At 47.8% G+C, this 20,157-nt stretch overlaps 1 protein-coding gene across 1 annotated transcript in view; it reads left to right on the forward strand.

The window, feature by feature from the left end:
* The window catches only part of adam19a (ADAM metallopeptidase domain 19a), an 89,571-nt gene that overhangs the window by 16,869 nt on the left and 52,545 nt on the right, over nt 1–20,157 (forward strand). The window lies entirely within an intron of this gene.

Consider the following 20,157-nt stretch of genomic DNA (forward strand, 5'->3'; position numbering starts at 1 on the left):
CGCTCGGAATCGTTAGTCAGTGCTAAAATCATTGTTTTTGCAAAACGGACAAGCAGTATTTCCTCTAGAAGGAATTCGTGCAACGATAAACTCCCCACGCTGCCGTGAGTTTAATTCTGCAGTGGAAATAATAAAGGCTAGAGCAAAATAAAAGCACTAAAGTAGAAATGTGAGCGTCCTTAGATGACTTTAGTGTATCTGGTTGTAGCAACGCAGAAGAAAACAGAAGTTTGAAGTGTTGTATTTTCTTTCAAGCATCACGGTGATGTAATACCTGTGAGGAAGAAGGACTTTCTTTCTGCACTGATCCGTCTGCGAAGGGTTGCAAAGCTATTTCCTAGGCTCTTAACTGCACACTGAGGGACACTGTCTTCCTGAGATGTGTCCATCCTTTCAAAATGAGTCCAAGAGAGAGGCGATAACTAATCCAGGCGTCTGCAGGCGTGAGTTACCTCAGATCCAGCAGCATCAGTGAGTCACACATGGAAGCAGAACCGCAGACCTACAGTGGAGCACGTTTCCTCTTCGGGACCTGGGTTTGTTTTCTAGCAGAGAATCCTGGAGGAGGACGTTGCGTCATTAGTGTGGAGCTGGACGCTGCAGCCGAGCCCTGAATGGATCACAACATAAAATACGATGTTTGGAGGCTGAGCTGAAACCAGGAAGAGATGCTAGTTGTATTTCAGTACACGATAATCTGATTCAAGGACAGAGGTGATGCGCATAGTGTAAGTTTTATTGAATCAGGATATGTTTAAACGTGACGTGACTCAACGATCGTTGGGTGAATTGTTCAGACTGTGTTCAATGCTGCTCTCTGTGAAGAGCGAGTGTCGGCTTGAGCGAATCAGTGCAGGGAAAAAAAACGTTTTCGTACTTTGCTGTGGAGGAGCTCGACCTGTCGGCACAGAGCGCTGACCTTAAAGCCGTCCACCGTGCTTGGAAGCAGCTGAGGCGCCCGCTGCGAGCCAGACCCCACCAATCAGCGACCTCTGCTCAGGCGCCATCGCCTGCTGCCTGTGAAGTGTAGTGTTTGTGCGTCCAGATGGTTCTGTATCAAGGATACGGACACTGTTGAGCAACACTGTTGATTCTGTCAAACAGAAACATTACAGCCTGTTCACAAATCTTTATTAAATTACCATGTCATAACATCTGCAGTGAATTACAGCTTCAAAGGTGAGTATGTATGAACCTGCATTCATCCTGAAAGGGATACACACACACACACACACACACACACACACACACACACCGATCCACCGCAATAACAACACTGCTAATACAACGGTTTGCCCTCGTGAACAGGGGTCAGCATGGATTCTCTGGAAATATTCCACTGCACGGCGACTCTATGTGTGTGTGTGTGTGTGTGTGTGTGTGTGTGTGTGTGTGTGTGTGTGTGTGTGTGTGTGTGTGTGTGTGTGTGTGTGTGTGCTCGATGGTAAGAGGACAAAAGGGGAAGAGTAAGCTTTTATTAGCTCATCCTGGCCCTGGCTCACCGTGCATCAACCAAGGGTCAAAGGTCATTAGTATAAAAGCTGCATTGTGTGTGTGTGTGTGTGTGTGTACGTGTGTGGGAGCTGCTCAGCATTCAGATATTGTCACAACCTTTTCATGTGAAACAACAATCACAAAACCCCACAGATAAACATGTCACGTCTCCACGCAAATCCACGCTCTCCGCCTGGATGTGACATGTCGCAGCACAACAACGGCGGCTGTGCGGGGGCGACAACTTCAAAATGTTTAGGCGGAAGAATCTGTAAAACCACAAGAACGTCTGCGACACGCTGTACAATAATTTACTGCTCGCGTCACAGCGGACAGTTTGAATTCAGGGAGAGAGCTGTGAGCCTTTAACTGAACACAGCCAATATTTGATCACTGCGTATCTGCTCACGCTGCATGAAAGGAGCCGATATTTCCTGAGGAAATGTCAGCATTGTACGACGGCGTGTGTGCGCTGCGATAGAAGGTGAATTAGAGTGTTGGCTTCATTAAATATTCATTTTCTCAGCATATGAACTGCTTTTGTATTTGATACTTGTTTGATGAGCTCCACGTTATTTGTGGCCCTGGTGGTCGCGCTGTGGGCGGACGTGGTAACGATCTGGCAGGTGGACACTTCAGGAAGTAGCCTGGGTTCACGGCATCGCTCGCGTCTCTGTCTGCCGGAGACGCAGCTGCGCCGGAACTTTGGGCCTTCGCTGCTCGCGCTGGGAAGAGGGACGTGCAGCCCGTTCCCAGCGCACATCTGGATCCTTCCTCGTGTGAGCATTGAGCAAGAAGATTGGCGGAACGCTTCCGCTAAACCTCCATCTGGCCTGAACACGTGACTGCTGTCCAGAGGCACAAAGGGCGCGGCAGTAAAACCGGGCTAAGTGACACGGTTGTTGCGGTGTGCGACTGGCTGAGGATGATATGGTTGTTCGGTGAAGCCGCTCCTCTGCCTCTTTTTTACGGAGGTTTCCAAAGTAAAACCTCACGAATGAAGGAAATGCCAATCAACGACGGAACGATTGGATCTCGTCTCTGTGGATCTGTGGGAGCAGACTCGACGTTACACAGGTTTCAGTTTTATGCTCAGTCTTCGTCTGGACAGTTTGTCCTCGTGCTGAACCCAGAGCGGCTTACGATTCCGCTGATATCACAGACGAGACACTTTTACTTAGCTTTGAGATGCTGCCAAACAGGAGATATCCTAGTTGCTATTAACACCATCGATCCATCTGGTCCCGGTGACATTAATGGGAGCGTACCTCTATTATGGTTCACTTTTAGTTGTGTTACACTGTAGCAGACGTTTCTTCCAGAAGCGGTTTTTACAGCTTTCGTTCTGTGAGCGTTTCAAGGCAAATGTCACACAACATCTGCCATCACGACCGACAAAGTCCATGTGTTGGTGTGAGGACCTTGAGCTGAGAATCTTTAGCATCATCTCGTTTATTCATCATCCACTAATTAAAATTTTCAACCTCTTTAGTTATTAGCGTGGGTCGAAGCCACATCACACTCTCTTTTGCCCAAAGTGGGTTTTCCAGCGTGTTACTTGGATTTAGCTGAATATATGCGCTACATGGGCGAGGTGCATTTAAATATAGCCTGTCAGAAGCCCAAAGAATGACTTCATGCTCTTGAACTAAGCTTTTAAAAGCAATCGTGGCTATTTATTTTGCCGGCGCCTACGCTCCTGTCGTTCACGAGCTCTGTGGATGAAAGGATTCCCCATTTAATATATAATAAAGTGTTTTGGGTGGGGAAAGGTGGGGAGAGAGAGACGCGAGCAGATGTACCATGGCAGCTAAAGGGAGCAGGGACGGATCCATTGGGAGGCTTGTTTTGATCGCAGCGGGGCTGGCTTTCTGAACGCCGTGGAGGGAGAGTCTACAACTGTGCTGTTCCAATTGGAGCCTCCTTTGATCAGGCTGTCTTTAGAATACAGACATCTTCGACAATGAGCGCGGAGATGTCAGTCTGCTGGGGTTTAGGGATTTTCAAGGAGCACCGGTGGGATATGACTTGTTTTCAAAGGACATTTTTAGTTTGAATAGTGAGCAAATAAGCGGATGACACACACACACACACACACACACACACACACACACACACACACACACGGGCACGGAGAATAATACCAACACACCGGAACAGCAAACACACCCTGAGAACTCTTTTTGTGTTTCATTCGCCATGACAACCGTGAAAAATCTGAAAAAAGCACCTTCCTAACAATCTCTTGTTCTCTGAGATAAAAGTCTGGTCTTCTTTTGAACAAACAGGCAGCACAATAAAGCGCTGTCAGCGCGAACAAGGCCCATTTACATGCCTTTGTAAATACTCCGTCCACCTTGCTGATATCACACAGTCGCTGTCTCCCATTAACTCCGTACAGTACAGCAGCTGTTCCATGATGATGATTGGAGCCGTGATGATTTTTATGTTTGTTTTGCTATGATCCCGCTCCCTTTGGCTGCGTTCCTGTGCAGCTCACATAAACCGGAGGTGACAGATGCCACTTCGGCTGCTGCTCAAACCAGTGAAGCCAGTTGGGACCGCGCTGTGGTCGCTGTGGGCCCGGCACAAGGCCGTGCTCCGTGGAGACGCCGGTGCCGCGACATTAGCTCCTTCACCGCAGCGCCGCACGCGAGCGCTGTCTGCGCGTGTCACCATGTCCCCGTTGGGAAAGACATCACTAGGTGGGGTAATTACTTTTCCTCTTCAGCATATTTGCCTTTGGCCCTTTTGAGATGAAAGAGGCGACGAGACAATCGCGGCGGTAAAACCGAGAGCACGTGAGGCTGCTCCGTGTTCAGCCAGCGACACGTCCTCCGCTTCCAAATCCTGCTCTCCAGTCATTTTCCTCAGCAGAGGCTGGATGTGCAGATAGCCTGCGCTGGCCCGGTTTGATCGCCCGGGCCCTTCGGTGAGGAGAACCGGAAGCAGTCCGTCATCGGGCGGCGTGGGCGCCGAACAGATGTAATAAGGATCGTGTCTGTTTTTGAAACGGGAGAGGAGCTGAGCACTGGTTCGCTCCTCCCTGAGCTCAGAGCCGCCGGCAGCCCAGCGCTCCATCTTAATTCCAGCCATATTCTTGCACTGCATTGTTTGAAAATGAAATGGAAGCCCCCCAAAGGCCTTTTGTCTGATAGGAAATTGATTGCCATTGGTTTTGTGGGGCTGGGGTTTGACTGCAGAATGCAGAATTAGAGAGAAAGAAAGAAATGATGTGAGTCCCGGCTCCAGAGCAAACGGAGGTGGCGGTAATTGCAGCCGGCCTCGCTTTTCACGGAATGGATTAGATAAAGATTAATACTGTAATCGCGCTTTTGTTACCGCGCTCTTTGGCTGCTGTGCGAGTGTGTCTGGTCACACCTGGGGAGCGAGTGCCGGAATGCAGTAAATAAGCAGAGGAGCGCGCGGGGTTCACGGTGAAGCTGGTAACAGGGAGGCATTAGAGAATCCATCATAACAATGAAATGAGGTGAGAAGAGAGATGGAAGCAGCTCATTTGGCTCGAAGTCTGTGAGGAACAAATAGCACTGTATTTAATTTTGAGATGGTGATCTGTCAAAGCATGAGTCAGTGACAGAAAGTTGGATGACGGTCGATTTTTTTTGAAGTGGGAAAAGGGGGAGAAGTTTCTCAAATGTGTCCCGATCTACTGTCTGTCTCACACGTCATGTATCACTTACGTTTGCCTCACGCGACAAGAAGGGCAACCGATGCGGTAAAGTGAAAAGCACGATACGCATAAAGTGCGTGGCAGGTCACCGGGACTGAACGACCCTGAAGCAAGCATTCATTTACCGACCCCCACCTGCAACCACCCCACGTTCAGCCTGACTTCGACTTTCAATTCAAGATATAAGACAACACCAGACGGCCTCTGCACACCGTCGACGCGTGAGCCGCTGCTTTGACTCGCTGCTCTGACTCGCTGCTCTGACTCGCTGCTCTGACTCGCTGCTCTGACTCGCTGCTCTGACCCGCTGCTTTGACCTGCTGCTCTGACTTACCGCTTTGACCCGCTGCTTTGACTCCCTGCTCTGACTCGTTGCTTTGACTCCCTGCTCTGACTCGTTGCTTTGATTCCCTGCTCTGACTCGTTGCTTTGACTCGCTGCTCTGACTTGCTGCTCTGACTCGCTGTTTGACCCGCTGCTCTGACCCGCTGCTCTGACCTGCTGCTCTGACTTACCGCTTTGACCCGCTGCTTTGACTCCCTGCTCTGACTCGTTGCTTTGACTCTCTGCTCTGACTCGTTGCTTTGACTCGCTGCTCTGACTTGCTGCTCTGATTCGCTGCTTTGACCCGCTGCTCTGACCCGCTGCTCTGACCTGCTGCTCTGACTTACCGCTTTGACCCGCTGCTTTGATTTGCTGCTCTGACTCACTGCTTTGACCGGCTGCTTTGACCTGCTGCTCTGACTTACCGCTTTGACCCGCTGCTTTGACTTGCTGCTCTGACTCACCGCTTTGACCCGCTGCTTTGACTTGCTGCTCTGACTCGCTGCTTTAACCCGCTGCTTTAACCTGCTGCTTTGACCCGTTGCTTTGACCCGCTGCTCTGACTCACTGCTTTGACTCGCTGCTCTGACTCGCTGCTCGACTCGCCAAGTCCCCGGCTTTGTATGCTTTGCCTGTTTGGATTGGTTGAAGCCTGAGTTTCCCAGCGCTGCTGTGATTAATGCGCTGCCACAGACTCAGGTAGGCTTGTAAATACGCTGCCTTGTTGGCAATAAAACAGCGCAACTGCAGTTTGGAGTGGGAGAAACAACTTTTCCCACAGCTCCTAATGTGCCTAAAGGGGGCGAGTAGACACACGGCTGCTATTAAAAGTTAAATTAGAGCTAAAACACTAAACACTGATTCACTTAGTTTTCGGCAGCTTCAGGCGACTGCAGGAGACTCAACGCTCTGGTCTATGCACAATGAAGATGTATGTGCGTGCGTAAACTTAGCTGGTGAGTAATAATCACTAATATGAATCATATTTTGTTCATTAGCCGATGGACACAAAAAGGTGCTGCTTAGAGTATGGCTCCAGCTCAACAAGCAATAACTGAATGATTCAAAACAAATGCTTGTGCGTTTACTGCCCAGCATTTTCAACTCACCTGCAGTTTGGCAGCACAATGGTTCTAAAACCAACGACTGATGAGCTCATATTTAATGAGTGCGGCCCATTGAGCCAACTAGGCTGGGCAAAGGATCAAATTTGTGAGTTACTAAATCATCTCTCACAGTTTTATACATTGTAGGTGCTGCAGGTTTGACCTCGGCCTCCTCGGCTTTGCTCAGTGGAAGTGGGCCACGATGTGTTTGGTCTCACTTGTGGCACAAGCGTATAATCCAATAGAGAGCCTCCATCTTCAGTTTGTTACCTTCAGCTTTAGCCTCTTCAGAATAGAATTTGCTTAAATTGAAGAATCTGAAACGTTGGATCGTCTAATCGGGGAAGGAAAACACAGATCACCTGGACACGAGGCTTATTGTTGGTTACGTGGACGAAGTTGAGTCACTTGGTCGTCTCACAGCTCAGCCTTCACCACTGTTCAATGGGCTTCTCTTTGTTGCTTGGAGCAAGTCGCGTGTTAAGGAGCGAGACGTCGGGACAGTGACTGTGCATAAATGCTCTGCGGGGATGATTAGTGTGTCTGTGTGCTAATCACCGCCACCTAGCTCTGTTATTGTCCCTGCTGAAAGTTAATGAGATGCTACATATTTAACAACTGCCCTTATTAGCCATATGTAGAAACACGATGGATCACTAAATCCCCAGTGAGCTGGGAAATAGTTTGGAAATAAGCCGACAACAAATGACCTGGAGCAGCGTTTCACATTTTCCTGCCTAGTCTCACGTCCTGAAAGAGTTCATCTTTAACACATGTAAACCTTTAATCCTGAACGTGAACCTACTTATTTATCTTCATGCCCAGAGCAGCTTGTGTTTACTGCGAGCTCCGTGTTTCTAAGAATTAGGATGAGCTCGTGGCGCAACTGGAGCAAAGCACAGAGAAAGCCATTAATCAGTGTTTGTGTGCGAACGCACCTTTTTATAATAATAAAAACTGGCACGAGTTGCCGACTTTAGAGGCAGGAACTTCAATCCCACGCAGGCTTCAGCGGCGTGTGAGCTCCACAGCGAGCGAAGCGGAGCGGTGGTCGGCAGAGCCGGCTCGTCTCAGTCCACATGCAAACATGGTCCTGTTTAAACACTCCACGCTTTCCAAATGTGAAGGTATAGGTCACGGCCCTGTTTACTGGCACAGTCACATTATTAGTTCAGGCTGAACTGTTCCCATAATGATGGGTCAACACATGGATGGAGGGAGGATGCTGGTCTTTTATCGCCTCATTTGTATTATTTTAGTGCCTAGATTTAAACGGTCAAACATGACACTTCCATTATACTGTATTTAATGAATGTCATGGCCATTTACAAAGGCACGAACTTCAAAGGAAGCTCGTCCTCTTTTAATAGAAAGCAGTAAAGGTCGTCGTTAGTTGCAGAATATTACTTGTGGCCTGTTTGAAAAATGAACCAAAACCCAGCGTCGCTCCAGAATTGATGCAATGACTCACTGCATTGGTGAAAAGTTCTAGTTGTCGAGCAGCAGTTTACATTATTCCCCATGATTCCATGTAAAAATGTATTACGTAAGCATGTTCCCGACCCCCAACCCCACATCCAGGGACAGAGCATTACATGTAGAGAAGTTGTAAGATTACATGCGTGTTATTACATTATCCAAAGCTGCGGGCTTCCACCCTCCACCCTCCACCCTCCTCTTCAAACTCTTGAGGTCTGTTTTGGGGATTAGTGGCTTTTTGGGAGCTCAGCGCTCGCAGCAAGGTAGCAAATCACCATGCAATCCGCAGGAAATACACAGAGGGCATGTTTTAATTTGTCACCTCACCAGCTCCCTGCCTGCCGTCAGTGCAGGGAGCAGCCAAAGCCACTTCGGAGGAGACTCCTTTACTCTCTGTTCCATTTCACAGGCTTTTACGTTCTAATCCACTGTCGGCTCCTGTCAAACATCTGATCTGGGCTCAGGGTTCAGAAGAGTGTGCAAATCTGCGGGTGGCAGATCTTACGGGACCAAACGCCCCTTTATGAATTGAACGACGATGAAAGTCCTCCCGAGTCGCAATATTAGTTTAGGATTATGACATTTAGTTTTAGATTAACAGCCGAGGGAGAATTTGGGAGAGCACTGGGTGAAAGTTAACCTACCTCCTGTCCTCGAGGATTAGTTTGCTTCAAACATAAGCTCGTGGTGAATTTTCAGATCAGGGGATGAACGGCACTTTGGTGTTTGTGTAATAACACTGAGCGATTAATGTCGTGTTCCAGGCTTAAGGTTGTGATGCGTGTGGTTTTTATTGTTTCCTCCAACACAGGAAACAGAAGAAGTCGACTATGGTTCATCTGACAATTTGTGTCAAGGCAGGAAATTAGAAGGACTACAGGCGACTTCAATAAGCACCTCATAACCAGTAAACCTGAAAACTGGCAAATGGCAAAGCAGGAAGTGTCCAGTAGAAATGAGAAAGTGAAGAAAAACCGCAAACAAACAGCCCGGCAGAGCAGAGCCGCGTGGTTCTTTCATAGCTTCCAGCGTTAAGGCAGAGTTAGTCATGGTTTGAATCAGCTGCATGTTCTTGCCTCTCAGCCCTCACATTTTTATTGGATTTCAAAGTTGGAGTTGACTTTTTGCTTGTGCGTCGGTTTCCACAGCTCAGACAGGCGAGTGAAGGAGAAGCTGCCTTCGCGTGTGTTTGCTCTTCAAGGTCTCTCCCAGCGCCGACTCGACTGCTGTTTAATCGCCTGAGTCGCGTCGGCACCAACGCTGTGATTGTGAAACTGTGTGAGCAGACACAGCCGCAGCCTCAGTCCACATTCAGACAAATGTGCACTGGAAATGATGGGGTAACACCTCAAACACCTGAACCATGACTGAATAATGAATTTATCATTAACCAAGAATTAAAAGCATCTCGAAGCCACTTTATCGTATGAATGACAATATAAATGTTTTATTCATTCAACATTTGGAAATTGCCTTTTTGTGCCAGGTTAATGATCAGTGTGTGATTAAATACAAACCAGCATCTGAAGTGAGGACTAGACACTAGTTCTGATCGACTGCTCATTACAAACAGTGGATGCTCGCCTTTAGATTTTAGCATACGCATAATGAGTTATTAAGAAGTTCTCATGTCAGCGGCTGCAGCGATCACACTCCTGCATTGTTGCCATGAAAAGGAATTAATTCTCAATCAGTCTGTGTGTGATCGTACATCACTGAATATTATTTATATTAATTTCCTATAGAGGCCCCAGTGGCAGGTCATGGTGCCTGTACATGCTCTGAATGCTGATGCTGTGTGAATGAATGAAAACACAGGTGCACTTTCTCTCCTACTACTGTAACAAACAGTATAATAGCTTGATTTTATGTTTTTTTGTCTAGTGGACCATTTGCAAACACTGACTTGCATCTCTGTACAGTGTGAAGCGAAGCTGTCAGCAGCAACGTCCAGCCTGGTTTGATGTAACACCATAACGCAATAATCAGCAGGGTCATTTGTGTTTAGAAAGAAAAACAGATTCATTAAATGTGTCACCAATGGATTTTAATCAAGGCAGACTTACACGTGCTTATTACAAACAGCATGGCTATGGCTACATGTAGTCAGCAAAGGGCCTTACACACACACATGCACACACAGTCGTGACTCATCCGTTTCATCCCTGGTATTAACACAGTCGGGCCTGTTGGACGCGTCCAGGGCCAAAGCGCTGGAGCCAGACACCCGTTTGAGTTTCTCTCGTTTCGATGCTCTACAAAGGACAGGCACTGTGTGTGTGTGTGTGTGTGTGTGTGTATGTGTGTATGTGTGTGTGTGTGTGTGTGTATGTGTGTATGTGTGTGTGTGTGTGTGTGTGTGTGTGTGTGTGTGTGTGTGTGTGTGTGTGTGTGTGCGTGTGTGCGTGTGTGCGTGTTTGGAAGTGGGGCAGTCGTGTGAGTTTAATTAACACACAACACCTGCCTCCATTACAAGGCAATTAGACTCCACATCACATCCACACACATTACTGCTAAGCCTTTCACTTGAACGTCTCTGTCTCGTTAGTGCACTGTGGGCTGTGTGTGTGTGTGCGTGTGTGGGCCGCTCTGCATTTATGCCAGGACGGTCTGTTTACTTCTCTTTGAATCGGGTCTTGTCACTCTTTTCACTGCCTCGCGTTCTTCTTTCACTGCACATTTACCTTCAGCCTTCCGCACGTCTCCATTCCTCTACGCCTCAGCTTGCTTTTACTCGGCCCATTGTTGCAGCCGAATCCATTTCGCCTCCTGACTGGTTTGAAAATGAATACGTGCATCAAATTAGCATAACACGACAAAGTAAAGGTAATTTATTAGACATGCATAAATTTGAAATGACAAATCCACTTACTCCAGCAGGTGGTCCAGATGTTCTGTTCATAGCGGGCTGATTCATTTAACACGCAGCGGTTATTCTTGGCTGCGTTCGTGTAGAACTTCTCATCAAAATGTGCTTTGCAATTTAGCCTTTGATTCAGCCAGTCACAGACTCGCGGGCTCAGACGTGGCTGCAAACTGCCTGCGCACGTCCTGTATGGCTGAGCTCAGCTCGGCGACAGTAACCTGCTCGACCCCCGAGTGCAACAAATATCAACATTTAGCGGCGCGTTCTCGTTCCTTGGCTCATTTAGCAGGTTTTATTCTGTGGCGGAACAGGCGGTGCACAGCATCTTTCCTCTGCCGTCGCCATCGTTAGCAGTGTTTTCGCAGACGTCCAGGCTCAGAAGATTAGAAGAGCCCAGGAACTCGAAGAGTTAACTTTGAAATCAGGGATTTCTTCAAATTAAGCTAACATTTGCTTTGCTCCGAGTTTTCACTTCAAACGCAACCCTGGCTGTTAGGGCCTGTGTGCGATTCACAAAATATGCCTCATTAGGAATGACGACAAGAAAGCGGCCGTTGTTATTGGCACCACACTGCATTCTGGGTAACGGATCTTAGCGTCTACTCTATATATGAGCAGCTAGCCTATGTGCTAGCATCAGCGTGCTAGTACAGTTAGCTAGTTTGCTTCTGACTGTACTGTAAATGTTGTTAATCTATAACTTTTATGTTCTGGCCAAAATCAAAAAGACAGTTAACACCATGTATGAAGGCAATAGTGATACAACCATGTGACATCATCACCCAGAATGCACTGCGATTCTGTATCTCCTCCACCCCCAACATACCTATCTCAATACTGTAGGTCATTTCACAGTTCAGTGCTATGAGGTCTGTTTTAAGTCCTCGTCCTGCTCAGCGTAACACGGTACCTGAATCAGTGCATGTCAGAGATACAGTGTGTTAAAGGGCCTTTTCACCAGTTGTACACATAAAGGTCAGTACAATAATCTTGGTTACTCCTGCTCAGCCTGACAAAACAGTTTTATAATGTCTGTGAAGCGTCGTAAAGTCCGAGGGAGCAAACCTGACAGCGTTCTGGGCCGTTCTGGGTTTGACATTTACCAGGCGTGAGGAATCCAAAGGCACAGCCGCTCGCATTGGATGAGACCGAACGCTAACACCGGCCTCACACGGGGCTCTAAGAGTCCAAACGCGTCAGCGCCTGCCGCAGGAAATATATAGCGAAGAGCCGGGTGAAATGAGAGCGTCCGGTTCCCGTTCCTGGAGAAAGGCCGCGTCCACGCAGCATCGCAGTGACCCTGCGGGTGCGCGGTCATGGTCGCCGTCGCGCCTCCCCCATCACTCACCCTCAGAGCTGCCCGAGCGCAGTCATCGTCATCTGTTATCGGTGCGACATCATCCGAGCGGCGGCGTGGATGTGCCCGTTCTGCTCAGACCGGCCTCTCACCGCACATTATGGGCCGACGTACCCATTCCTGTCCCTCGATTTCGCTCCATTTGAAAGATCTCTGCACTAGAACATGATGTTCCTTGTTCTCTGCTTAAAAGGCCCCGGCAGCATGAAGAGGAAAGACAGAAAAATGTGATGATACACCATGACAAAATTCTTTGTTGGGTTTCGTTCAGCGCTTCTTTATCTGCTCGCTCTGTAAGTACACGCTGGGAGCCTCAGAGCCCCTCAAATGGAAAACTCGAGTGTCTTGTTTACAAGTGTCTTTTCTGTGGAGTGGAAGCATAGCGGTTCTGACCCCCACCACACACACACACACACACACACACACACACACACACACACACACACACACACACACACACACAACTTTGCACTTTTTTTGTGATAAACTCTGTGACTTCGCTGTAATTTCATGAGCAAACCCGCAGAGTTCTGCTTTTTACTTTGGTCTCAGGAGGTGGGGGAGGGAGAGGGAGGAGGGAAGGAGTCAAGGAAGGAGAGAAAAAGAGGAAAAGCCCACCACTGCTGACCTAAATGTGGCTCTCATTAAGATGGCCTGCACACGGAGGGAGGAGTACAAGCCAAGAAACGTCTTCTTCTTCTTCAGCCGCTCTCGCTCCTTCGGCCTTGGCTTCATTCCCCCTCCTCGTCCCTCTCCCACTCCTCCACATCTCAAGTTTCACCCACTCCCCGTTTCTGTTTTGGCTGCAGAGGCCCAGTGTTTGTGTATAAAAAATTACAACGGGGAGCGCTTTAGCGGCGAGGGAGGAAAAAACAAGGTTACAGCACAGAATCAGAAAAAAAGAAATAATGAACAATTCCTTCGTTGCTGCTGCTAAAATTGAGGTTGTAACTTTTTACGCATTTACCTGCTTCCTAATCCAACGCCAGCCACAGAAAGCAATTTACTATGAACATGAATATTAGAGTTGCCTGACCTACTTCTTTTCAGTGCGCTATCAAAAAAAATCTATACAAAACAACAGTACAATAATGAAAGCGGTGGCAATGTAGTCCCGCGCCTCTGAGCCCCAATAATAACGCGACGACGAGCAGAAAAGCAAGACGGAGTGCAAGCAAAAAAAACAAAAGGAAAACGGGGTGGGGGTGTGGGGGCACAACAGTCTCCAGCTCGGCTTGAAGTCTCGTAAGTTCCCGGCAGATAGAGAATACTGAAACAGGCTCTTAACTCCAGAGAGGGATGCACGCGGAGCAGGAGGGGAGTGAAGGGAAGGTCTCCGCTGTCGGGTGTTACTGGGAGGAATGGGAACGGATGGATGGCGCACGGGCGCCCCGCTTGATTTATGGACGTGTACTATCCGAGAATAGGAAGGAGGCGGCGTCTAATGTAGCGTGGCCGCCGCATCTGGAGACGGCGGCCATAAGTTAGTGTTTACTCCCCCTGACTCTGCCTCTGTGCTCACGGCTGGAGATAAATGAGCCTCTGTGCTCTGTGCGGCGAGGGTCGCAGTCGGAGGCAGGAAGGAGCCGCGGATCAGCGGCTAACGGCCGCCTCCACTTAGCGTCTGCTCGGTTTCATTCGCCTTAATCACCGTTTGGTTTTGTCAGGAAGCGCTGCGCGCGTCGAAATGTCACAAGTATGTTAAATGACCAGCGAGAAATTAATCGCGCGCGCAAGTCAGCAACGTGTCTCGAGTCACGATCTGCAGAGATCTTTGCATTAACACAGTTGATTAAAGAAGAATGCGAACGTTCACGCGGTCTCTCCGAACGTACGCTGGAATAATGGGGCGAAAAACCGAATCAGCGTCCCCTCTCAGCCTCGCCGGCTCGCGCTCGCTTCATTAGCTCGTTTCATCAGTGATTATCGTCACACCTCTGCCCCGGCGACGGCTCTGACTGAGAGCGGGAGACACTCCAGACGCTCCGCATTCGGCTTGGCCGCGCGGCCCGTGCGTCAAGGACTAATGGTGTCCTCATTATTACTGTACACGCGGCTCGGCTGCAGCGGCGCCGTCACAGCATTTACTGCAAATCACTTCTGCTTGTGGAGCAAAATGACTGCCAACGTGAGCGGGGCTCTATTTTTGACCAACCCTGAGACGGGGGTCGGGCTCCGCCGCTATCGGACGCGTGCTAATAGCGCGACCCCACAGCGGCTCCGGCACAATGGACGGGAATTGAAATTGTGACTTTGAGCTCCTGGTTTTAATTTAAAGGCATTCCTATTCACTTCAGTGCCGAAATTGCCACGCTTTCTCTCGTCCGTCCCGCAAATGAAGCGATATCGAGCCATAGTTGTCCACTTGAAGATAAACCTCTATAAATGCGGTTGTAATTACAATCAGTGAAACGCTGGCACCAATAATCTTCCCTGATGATGAACCGTAATTGCCGCCGCTTGTGATGAACAGTGGCTGTTAGGCCAAAATAATCCATTTTTATTCATGCATTTGCACTCGACTTCATATTCATTCACCTGGTAGTTATTAAAGGAGGCTGCATAGCCGAGACTTTGATCTTGGTGCAACTAATGTAATGCTTTTAGGTCGTCTGTCCGTCTGTCTGTGGCCTAGATGCTGGGGACCCACATCCAACGTAGGCATCAAACAAAGTATCGAGCATTATCTGACGTTAACTGGTGTTACAGGGTATAAAACCATTATAAACAATCAGCTGCTGTGTTCCAGACACACAGAAGGGAGCGTCTTCAAATGGAAACACTTAGCTCAGCTGTATCATCTGAGCGCCTGCCAGCCGCATTGTGTGGCTGCATGTGTAATTGCTACTAGTTTCGGCCTAATCACCGGTCAGCGCCTGCTGGCTGTCAGGTGCGGTTAGCGAGGTGATGGCCGCTTGCCGTCCGGCTGGACACGGAGCACAGCGACTGGAACGGCCCAAAAGCAATCTGCGAGCCGGGCTTCTCGCCGCCACATGACACAATGTGGGCTCCTGGAAATCGAGCCTGTCACTCTCTGATAAGGGCTCAGCTGACTCCTTTCCCACGCCGGCGCTCATTACCGCGGGCGAGAGGGGACATTTACACATTTCAGGAGATGGGGGGCACATTCGAAGGCTCCTGTCTTGAAACTGACCCGAAGGAATGTACTTTAAAAGGATTTCCACTTCCTGTGGGTGAGCTCTGTATCATCAGTCACAAATAGATTGTGCTTTGAAGGTCTCAGTGAAGACCTTGTGCGGCCGTCTTCCCCTGCTTTGTTGCCTTTATGTAAATGTTTTTGAACCACCCGCTTCAAAGACCTGTAGTTAAAATTTAATAAATCCTTGCTTATTTGCCTATTTGTAAAAAGCCTGGAAAAGGCTATTAAGATGGGGCTGGGATGAGGGGATCTACGTTATTGGTGAATTAAAATAAGCAGCTTCCATGAAAAATCGAGAGTGTATCTGCAGAGCGGTTCCGAGCAGTTGACTGGAACGGCCATGAGCTCCAGCGACCCGCGCCGCAACAGGTCCAGGTGGGAAAATAGGTGTAACAGGGTCAGAACGGGTCCTCGCCAGCCTCAAATGAGGGACTACTGTACGCAGGGTAAACAGGCCACAGCCAGTTCAAAGCAAATCCGGAGAAATGAGATTGCACATATAAATAAACAGGCCGGAGGACGTCCTGAATTCAAATGGCTCCGCGTGATGAAATGGCCTGAGACGCGGCGTTGGCGGCACCTGGCTCCAGGTGAATATTAACCAGCCTCTCCGTGGGGATAAAATACCAAAGATGACGACGAGAGCCCTCCGTGACTCCATCAGCATTCATCCTGCCACCCGCGTCCATTCCCCCAAACGCTTCACGCTGCTGAAGAGCGAGGCGAGACGCTAAGCGCCCTGAGTGGGGGCCCGTTTATTTCTCTGCTGATGAATTACACATAAGGAGTGAATCGAAAACAGCCCAGATACGAGTCGAGGTCTTTGTAGATGCGTTGCGATGCGCTGCAGGGTGGACCTTCAGTAGGAGCCCTCTCCACCTTCTGCATGGGTCTGAGTACAGGTGATGGGTGATGAAAGCATCAGTCTACTTCATCTTCATTAGCTCTAATTGTGTTGTCTCGCAACAATTAGTAAAGAGCAGGCTTCCTTTTCCTTGAAAGCGCTATCAAGCTGTGAAGGTGCCGGGTGAAATATCACGTGCTGAGCCGCAGCGGGTTTTTCCGAGGAGGTGGAATAAGCTATGCGTCTCCAGTGGAGTTGATTTATATGGAAATTCCGTTGTATAAAATTACACTTTTGACGCCCTTGTTTTGAAGTTGTTTTGACCGACTACAATGCCGCTGCAAATCACAGATCTGGCCACAACATCAGTGAAATGGCCTTTTTCTTGAAAACAGTGTTAGATAATATGCTAATGACAAACAGATCAGACTTTCATCTTTGTCCTTCACGGCATCCGGGGACCTGCAAACGCCTCGGCTTTATCGTCGCGTTCCTTGTGATAATTGTCGCTGAAGACGCACGCGGAGCCTAAAACGCTGCCGTTGTAATGACGGATGAAGCAGCTCGACGTCTGATCGACTGCGCGCTTAATTAGCCGCCGCGTTTGATGCCAACGCAACGGCAGCGACGCACAGTCGCGCCGTTGCTCGCAAACTCTGCTGCCGTTTGTACAATAAAAAAGAAAGAGGAGCAGATTTCGGCGAAATAAAAAAAAAATGCAGTCTGCTAAAGATTTGTGAAATAGCTGCATTAGCTACATGCGAGCGGCGTTTGCCGGGGACAGGGTCAGTCAGAGACTAGAGAGCCTTTCTAGAACAGATGAAGAGATAAATGTGTTCCAGCTGGTTGATGACCTTTAAAACTCATCCATTCAGCGGGATCAAAAAGCAATAGAGCCGCAGGAACGGTGTTTTAGCACCGGCCAACCCTGGCTCCCTCCACAAAAGCCAAAAGCTTTTTCCTTTTAGGTGCCGGGTTATTACTGTGGCGAGCAGCGGTTCATAATACTGTACTTAACTGCATTTATTCAGCAACACGTTCATGATTCGCGAAGCCTAGGGTACAAAAGGTACGGAGGTTTTTGCCGGGCAACAGAGTGTTTGCACATGGTGTCAGGAGGCAGAGGTTACCATGGTTACGGCACCATGGAGTGACAAAAGCTAATGGAGCGCCAGTGTCTTTCTCCTTTCATTGAAATTAGGTAAGCGTTGATGTCCGTAAACCCGCGCGGTGGTCACGTGTCCGTCAGTTACGAGCAGTCGTTTTGAAAATCCAACTCCAGATGTGAGTTTTATTGGAGACGATTCATCAAGTCAGCCAGCTGTGATTGTCCACAGGCTACCGGTCGTTTGACTAGTTGTGAGGATCACTGTCAAGTGAAAATATTGTGTGGATTGCGGCCACGACGGCGTTTGCTGCTCCGGTGCGGCCTCATTTGGCTCGAATGCGATTCATCTTACTGACGAGAGGCGAATAATAAAGTCACAAAGCGTCGTGATGTGCGTCCAGCCCCAGAGGCGCCGCACAACGCTTTGTGTACGCTTTCTTTTCCACAGCTGCGTGTTCTTGGCTTTTGTCGAGTAAAAGCAGCTTCAGGAAACCTCTTCACCCCTTTTGGAATGAAGCGGCCTTGATTGTAAACGACTCTCGTGCTGTGGTTTTGTCATTTGGTCTGGACCTCAGGTGAATATGGTCATGGAGTTATCAGAGTGCTGTAAATACACTCGTATACTGATCTTTATGCCACCACAAGATTCATTCAGTGAAGAATTCTCTCAGATCCGCTTGCAGAGCGGTGTCCATGAACTCTTCTCTTTTCTCCTCTCACATTCTCTGCTTCCTCCTTCACGTTAGTGTCACCTGTGTCACAGAAAGTGGCCGAGGCTGCTGACGCCCAGGCGCTGCTATTGCACCAGGTGCCAAATAACATTGATCTACTAATAATACTAATTTGTTTTTTATTGGAATAATTATAGCAAAAAAACACAAGGTATCACGGTCAAATGAAAATGACTCGAGAAACACAGGATCGTGTGAAAAAGCTGTGACTCTGTCTTAAAGTACGTATCCATATGCATCGGGAGGAACAGAGCAGGCTAGAGGAAACGTCAGTGGGGGAAATGCTCTGATCTGAATGCATGGGGTGGATCTGGGTGCTGTGGCGCATGCGATTAGCCTGGATAGCGTGTCTGTCGCGGCAGGAGGTCGCTTCGGAGCCAGGAGATCCTGACAAACATCAGCGCGCTCTCACACGCTCTGGATGGAGTCGGAGCCACACAGCTGCTGACTTGTTACGAGTGAGGCTGGATAATGACGTGAGGACGAAAGGCTAGGGTTTGTTCCTAAATTCAGTTCAACTTCTCATTTTAAGTACTTCTTGACATGGCATGAAGTCATACATAAACATTTTATGTATCTTTTAATGTACGCTGTGCATTTGTGACGGTCATTTGGTCCAGTGTACAGCTGTGGATACAGTTTAATTAAACAGAATTAATAAAGCTCCAACAGATTTATCTGATGAATATTTTTTTAATGCTAAAGGTCCCTAAACATGTGGAAAACGTCATGGTTGTGTCATAACATTGGTGGTTACTGTATGAACTAGAGGTTGTGTACATCTGCAGGAGAATCATCCTGGACGTTGTAATATTTGGTTAGTACATATAACTTTGGTTGGTACAGTCACAGTCATCTCGTGTTTTACGTTTCCTTTTTCTTTTATTTCGATTGGTTTCAAGCTTTCTGTGATGGGTCTGACAGATCACTGGGAGCTATTGACTCCCCACTTTAGCTCAGTGTGGGGTTGAAGGGAGCGGTAACAGGTGCTCGTACCCATCAACCCCTCATCGTCCCCTCAGACCTCTTTAATTTTATTACCCTTGAAACATATCCAAGAAGTTATGTGGGAGAGTTGCCTTGTTGCCAAAAAGACGCCAGTCATAATTACAGAGTCAGAAGCATTATTAAAGTGAGTAATTTAATTGGTGCTTTTATTTTGAAAGGATTCAAAAGAAGCATGTGTGGCTACAGTAATTGCTGAATTATATAATTAGAATTATAATAAAATTAAATAGTCTCATAGTCATAAAAATAGAAAAAATGCTAGTAAAGCTAAGGATTTTAATTGGTGCTTTTATTTTGAAAGGCTTTGAATAAGTGTGTGGGTTGCTAACTGTAAAATAGTCTTATCAACTTGTCATAAATACCCAGTCAAAAGCAGAATTAGTGCTATTTAAACTAAAGATCTAGTAAATAGTTAGTGGAGGTAGTGTGTGCTTAATTACTAAACAATCAAAGTGTGAAGAACTAATCAGTAATATACATAGTTATAAATAAACACTTCCGAAGCTAAAAAATTGCTATAAAATAATTATAATTATAAGAATTAAAAACTAATTAGTATCTGTGGTGATTCAAACGCAGTTTGAACTCAGTTCATTCACCAGGTGTGTCCTTGAGCAGGACACTTCAGAAGAGTTCCCCATGTGTTCTGGTGTGCTGCTTGTTGCTGCTTCCCCAGTGCATCCTCACTGCTAGTGAGGGTATTGGTCAAGTGCAGAGAAAACATGATCAATAAAGTACAGTATATCTTAACTCAGATGAGGACAGAACGACTTCTATTTAGTTTAGAAGACGTTTATCATTGTCTGAACTATGATGAAATAAAATGAGGCAGATGAACCACCGAACCAGTGTTTTAAAGAAACGCCCCTTAAATTAAAAGATAAGACTTCTGCTTGAAATGCTTATTACTTTATTAAGAGCAAAGCAGTGAAATATGTCTGATGGTAAAACAATCAGCAGATTTGTCAGGACAGGTTGCATCCATCTTT

This window comes from Betta splendens, chromosome 2, assembly GCF_900634795.4.
Source record: "Betta splendens chromosome 2, fBetSpl5.4, whole genome shotgun sequence".
Lineage (NCBI taxonomy): Eukaryota > Metazoa > Chordata > Actinopteri > Anabantiformes > Osphronemidae > Betta > Betta splendens.